The sequence below is a fragment of the Musca autumnalis genome, unplaced genomic scaffold (assembly GCF_047663935.1).
Source record: "Musca autumnalis isolate F117 unplaced genomic scaffold, ASM4766393v1 scaffold_2, whole genome shotgun sequence".
In the NCBI taxonomy this organism is placed as follows: Eukaryota; Metazoa; Arthropoda; class Insecta; order Diptera; family Muscidae; genus Musca; species Musca autumnalis.
Window position 1 is genome coordinate 128323477 of NW_027411755.1, and position 7025 is coordinate 128330501.

Genomic DNA, 7025 nt, shown 5'->3' on the forward strand with positions numbered 1-7025 from the left:
GCTGACTGATACTTTCTTACATGCTTTGTTTTTCTCCTGATAACAAAAAATATTTAGATTTACATTCCCGTATTCGTTAACAGCAAATTATTTGTTGTTCGTCAGTTAGAGACATAATCATTTCACATAATACACGGCTCTTTGCACAGCAGAGAATATGAAGTACTGTTATCAATAGAGATGAGACTTTTTTGCCTTAGGGCCAAAGTAAAAGTGTAAACGTCGAAAATGTTCTATACACAATATTCGTCGATTTTGCTACAAGTGTCCCTGTTTAGCTGTCTATATTAGTCCACTCAAAATAGACATGTGTATAAGGGGGAATAGCAAAAATTCCCACAAAGCTGGAAATCTAGGGTTTGCTATTAGAAGTAACGTCCTAAAAGTCCCCGTCGAACGAAGTTATTCAGGGTCAAGGGTCTTTTTTTGGAGGCCTTATTCAGTTTTTTGATTTTTCTCAAAAACGGTAAGACTTATCAGAAATCGACTAAAGTAAAAGTTGTAGGCCTAAAAATTGTCTACAAGAATGATCTTTATGACTTTTCAATAGGAGTCACCATTCTTGAGATATCGTGAAATAAGTTTCAAGTTAGACATGTGAAGAAATAAGCCTCGTAAGAAGATCATAAGGCGCACTGGTTAAAATTACAACGTCATGTGTTAGGTATTTCTATAAGCTATCAAACGATACCGATACTATGCAGTGTTCAGTAGAACCGGGTCTAACGGTTTTAAATCTGGACTTTCGGGTCAAATAACCGGCGAACCGGATCCGCCGGCTTTCGATTGCACTATTTTTGGCGTAAAATGCCTCTAACATGGAATAACTCTACTAAACACGCTCATATTTTGCTGGATTTTTTTAAAGATAGGTATCATATCGCTCTTTAAGGAAACATATATTTTTGGGGGGACAGACCCGGTCACTCCGCTTATTTTAGCCGGTTCATCGGAATATGTGCGTATTCCTCTTATAAGTGCATATAAATGGTATGTTTTTTAAAACCGCTATATCTCAGGAATGGTTCCTTCTAGGAAAAATAACAAAGACTTAACTTTTATAGAATTTTTCTGTCACTTTTTGATTAGACCTACCGTTTTCAAGAAAAAAATCCGAAAATCTAAAAAATCTCTAAATTTTAACCTATGATTCCGAATAACTGTTTTTGCACACATGGGATTGATGGGGACTTTTAGGACATTGCTTCTAATGGCAAACCCTAGCTCTCCACCAAAATTCTCTCCACCAAAATGTGGGAATTTTTGCTATTTCAATGTCTATTTTGACTGGACTATATGGGCCAATAAAACCATTGTACAGTGGCGGTCAGCCAATTAATATTTCAATATTTGTGGAGAAACTAATCCAAATTGGTTGATTTTACTAATAGTGTTTTTAGCTGTCTATATAAGATTTTTATGGGGGTTTTCCCAATAGAAGACTAATCTAAGTCCATATTTACCTTGCGGCAATTGTCAGTTTGTAGGTGAGAGAGCATGGTAGAATAAGAAAAGGTAGCAGCAATACACAGCTGACTGAACTGGGTTGTAACGTTAGTGTCAAATTTCATATGACATTTTATACATTTATTTCTATTTCGATGAACATTAGGGACATATATTTTTTGAAAAAAAAATATATCATTCGGAAAAAAACATTTCCCAGAAAGACTTCTTCATATCAATGATATGTAACCTCCTCCAAGTTCGAACGATAAGCCGTAAGCATAAATCCCCGCTTGTAGAGGCGATACAACGTTCGTTAATATGTGAGGTATTTTGTTAAAATTTAAAAAAAATAAAGCCCTAATAAACATGTGCTTCTTTGATTTCTGAAACAAAACATTGAAACAGCTTCTCCTTTTTCTATGAATTTCCAGCGACCCCAAACTTTTCTGCAAGAATTCTACTTTCTGCGAGAATTTATGCATTTAGTGGAATGATGTGGAAACATGAAAATTGAAAATGTAACTAATTTTCATTCATGTTTTCCAAAATATTCAACCAAATGTGAAAAATTATTAGTTTTTTAAATTCCAATAATTTATAGACATTTCCTTGTTTTGTTTACAAATACAACTGGCAGTAACGTTACAAACAAAAACAAATTCCTTTGTGGTTGTTGTTCGAGTTGTATTTGTTGTAGTATTAACTTTACCTTGTATTTGTTCTACCATGGTGAGAGAGGGTGTTCAGAGGCAAAGGGTAACCATATGTCTCACCTCTCTCTCCTTCATACTGACAATTGCCGTAAGTAAAATTGCCTAATATAAATATGGACTAATTATGTTCAGACTTGTTTGTACCTATATTAAGAGCCTGTTTATGTATGTCGGTAAGAAAATTAATGAGTAAGAAAAACTACCAAATTTGAGAGTGTTTTTATACCCTCCACCATATGGAGGGTATAATTAAATTTGTCATTCCGTTTGTAACACATCGAAATATTCGTCGGAGACCCTATAAAGTATATATATTATTGATCAGCATAAAATTCTATGTCGATTTGACCTTGTCCGTCTGTCCGTCCGTCCGTCCGTCCGTCTGTCTGTCTGTTGAAATCAAGATACAGCTCGCAATTTTAAAGATAGAGAGTCAAAATTTGGTACAGAAGTTTTTATTACTTGCAGGATGGTTGGTATTGAAAATGGGATATATCGGTCCACGTTTTGATATAGCCCCCATAGAACGGTACCTCCAGATTTTCGGTATTTTTAAGGTTTTAGCTTTATTATCCTACCAAAATGGCTGAAATTTGGTACGTAGTCTTCTTTGGGGGTATAAAACTTTCTCCCAGAATTTTGTCGGTATCGGTCCACACCTTCATATAGCCCCCATAGAACGGTATCTCCCGATTTTCGGAATTTTTAAGGTTTTAGCTTCATTATCCTACCAAAATGGCTGAAATTTGCTACGTAGTCTTCTTTAGGGGTATAAAACTTTTCCCCAGATTTTTGTCGGTATCGGTCCACACCTTCATATAGCCCCCATAGAACGGTACCTCCCGATTTTCGGAATTTTTAAGGTTTTAGCTTCATTATCATACCAAAATGGCTGAAATTTGGTACTTAATCTTCTTTAGGGGTATAAAACTTTCCCCCATAATTTTGTCGGTATCGGTCCACACCTTCATATAGCCCCCATAGAACGGTACCTCCCGATTTTCGGTATTTTGAACGTTGTGGCCTTAATATTCCACCGAAGTGGCTGAAATTTGGTATTTAGACTTCGTTGGGGGTACTCAAACTTCCCCTTTAAATTTGTCGGTAAAGGTCCACGCCTTCATATAACCCCCATGGAAAGGTACCTCCCGAATTTTCGTATTTTGAAGGTTGTGTCTTCAATATTCCACCAAAATGGCTGAAATTTGGTATTTAGTCTTCAATGTGATATAAAACTGTTCGCCAGAAATATGTCTGTACAGGTCCACGCTTTCATAGTGCCCCATTTCTGACTAAAATTCGTCGGTATAGGTCCACGTGTCGATATAGCCCCCATAGAACGGTACCTCCCGATTTTCGTAATACTGAATATTGTGACGTCGTTATTTCGTCCTCCAAGAGTTATAACATATTCCAGAAGAGTATTATCAGTATAGGTCCACGTCTTCCTATATCCCATAGAAGCGTACTACTTGATTTTCGGTATTTTTTAAGTTTTAGCCACATTCTCTTACCGAAATATAGGAAATTTGGTATTTAGTCTTCTTTGAGCCTAAAAACTTTCCGTCATAAATTTGTCGGTATAGATCGACGTTTTGAAATAGCCCCCATAGAATGGTGCCTCACATTGTTTTACCGAAATTGCTGAAATTAAGTATTAAGTATTCTTTATACACGAAAGGAAACTAATTATTCCATTTTACTTCAATACAACTTGTGGTGGAGGGTATAACAAGTTCGGCACGGCCGAATTTAACGCCGTTCTTACTTGTTCAAATTTGTTTTTTGTTTTGAAGCAAAATCAAAGAAAATAATATTTCCAAAACTAAAGTTTGGGTGTGTTTCATGCGCACACATTTTCGTTTCGAAATACATAAAGAGGGGGTAATATTTAGAAATGTAGTTATACCCTACACCACACTATGGTAAGGGGTATTAGTCTTTGAGCATTTGTATGTAAAATGCATAAGGAAATGAGATAAACCCATAGTTCCTTTTGGGAATATATAGAGTATTGCTCCAATAGCATATTTGGCCAATTGGGACTCTATAATATAGCCTTCTATTAATATCTGCTCGATTTTCACAATTTTTGGTAAGATTGCGGAAATGAACGGGTAAAATTTTCTCTTTGATTGGACAATAAATGTGGCGTTTAGAGCAATTTCGTGAAAATTGGCCTTTGGCCCTGTACAAATTGCTATGGAAACTCTGAGGCCACAGTGGCAAGTGTTAACATATTCCAATTGTGCTCAAACTTTGGCAATCTTAAAATCTAAACACTTTAGGGGTTACCGCATAAAAAATCCGATATTGATTTTATCCCTTTGAGTTACAATCAGTCTAATATAGAATCAATTTCTGAGTCGATTTATGCATGTCCGTACGTCCGTTCGCAACGCACAGGTCGTACTTACTGTCCGATTCAGCTGCAAAATTGGAGAATATAATTTTTTAGCCATAGAAAGAACACTATTCCTTTTGGAGAAAATCGGTTCAGGTTTGGATATAGCTCCCATATATAATTTCGTCCGATTTCACGTATTTGGTGCACCAAACACATTATATACATTAGGCCGGGGCGATTTGAAAACGTTAATGAGCCCTTCGCGTTTCTGATTCCTGGGATTGAACTGAGCAAAAAAGTCCACTGGACCATATATCTACCGTGAAAATCGAGCCTCCCGATTTTGATTTTCGATTCAACACAAAGACAAAAATTGTAGCCAAGACAGTAATTGAAAACTCTCTAATACATCGCAAAAGCATTGGAACGCTTTTTCAGGCAGTTTTGGCCTTGATAAGGTGCAAACTTTTTGAAAAATGTCGATAAATGGCATTGTGCTACAAAATTTGACCAGAAAATTATTCAAGCGTTCTGATGCAAAATTATATCGTGTTGGGATCCATGGACAACGAGAATGCCTTTAGTTCGTTGGGGTCACTTCGTTTTATTTTTTTATAACGGTAGAAGTAGTGAAAATCTGGGTTTCTTACATTTTCAAATTTAAACGGACATATCTTCTTTTTTCACAACGGATTTCTATTGATCCTTCTTCCTTTTAAAGGGGTGAATAATATCTTTAGAACAAGTTATTACTTGTTTAAATCGGTTAACAAATGGCTAAGTTATAGTGGTTTAATTCTGAAAACCCCCTCAAAAAACTATAACTGAATTCTTCATAATTTTCAAAAATATAATGTTTTTTTGTTTTATTCAATAATTATTTTCAAAATTATGAGAAATTCAGTTATAGTTTTTTTGAGAGGGTTTTCAGAATTAAACCACTATAACTTAGCCATTTGTTAACCGATTTAAACAAGTAATAACTTGTTCTAAAGATATTATTCACCCCTTTAAAAGGAAGAAGGATCACTAGAAATCCGTTGTGAAAAAAAGAAGATATGTCCGTATAAATTTGAAAATTTTTGAAACCCAGATTTTCACTACTTTTAGTGTTATAAAAAAAATAAAACGGAGTTACCCAATCGAATTAAAGGCATTTTCGTTGTCCATGGATCCCAACACGATAGAATTTTGCATCAGAACGCTTGAATAATTTTCTGGTCAAATTTTGTAGCACAATGCCATTTATCGACATTTTTCGAAAAGTTTGCACATTCTTAAGGCCAAAACTGCCTGAAAAAGCGTTCCAATGCTTTTGCAATGTATTAGAGAGTTTTCAATTACTGTCTTGGCTACAATTTTTGTCTTTGCACAGAGGGGAAACATAGGCCTAAAGTTGCTCAAAACTCAAAATATGAAAATCGTTTTTTTATGAAAAAATGTTGATAAACGGCAACCAGACTCTTTTCTACATTTGCTATAACCATCCTCGACTTTGTAAGATTAACCAATCAATGCAGCAGTCGATTGAACTCAGCCATACTGAAAACAAAAAGTAAATTTTCGAAAACTAAGAAATTAGGTGAACATAAAATGACATTATTTTCGCGAAATTTTATATTTTTCAAGATTTATTGTTTTTGTACAGTCTCCGAACAAGATTAGCATTTAAAATTTTCAGATTGATTTTACATCTTTGCTCTTTAATAATGGTGATACATATCCTCTTTATGAAATTTTTTTATGATAATTTTTAAGATTACTTCAATTTCAATAGTGAAAAAGTCTATTTCCCCGTCGTTTCCCGATCATAGTTTCTTCTAATGTTTTATGCGCTTGAGTCTCAAATATCAGATTCAATCATAAAAAGTTGCGCATATTTGCGCCATTCCGAAAAAATCTAATTTTTCTCAACTAAAATATGAAATATTTTTATATGGAATTGCAAGGTTTACTCACACTAAATTTTGCTCCGCCTTATTTATCAGTCAGACTAAACCAACACCTATCAAATATCGACTTTTCTTATGTGAATTGAGATAAATTTCATTTAAGTAAGTTTCAAAAAATAAAATTTGGAATGAAATATATGTATATGGGACTATATATACATCTGTACCGATTTGTTTGAAAATTGGCTCAATGTTTTTTTAGGCTTGTTCAGGTTGCATGTGTCAAATTTCAGTGATTTTGGTGCATTTTTATCTCATGTCAGATGCGAATATATATGGAAGCTGCATCCAAATCTGGACCGATTTTCATTATTTTCTATAGGATTAATCCTTATACAGAAGATATGCTTTGTGCAAAATTTTATATCAATCGGACTATAAATGAGCTTTCTAGGGCTTTTGATCAACTTTTAACACAAATTTCCCCTCTGTGCTTTGTGTTGAATCGAAAATCAAAATCGGGAGGCTCGATTTTCACGGTAGATATATGGTCCAGTGGACTTTTTTGCTCAGTTCAATCCCAGGAATCAGAAACGCGAAGGGCTCATTAAGGTTTTTTTCATT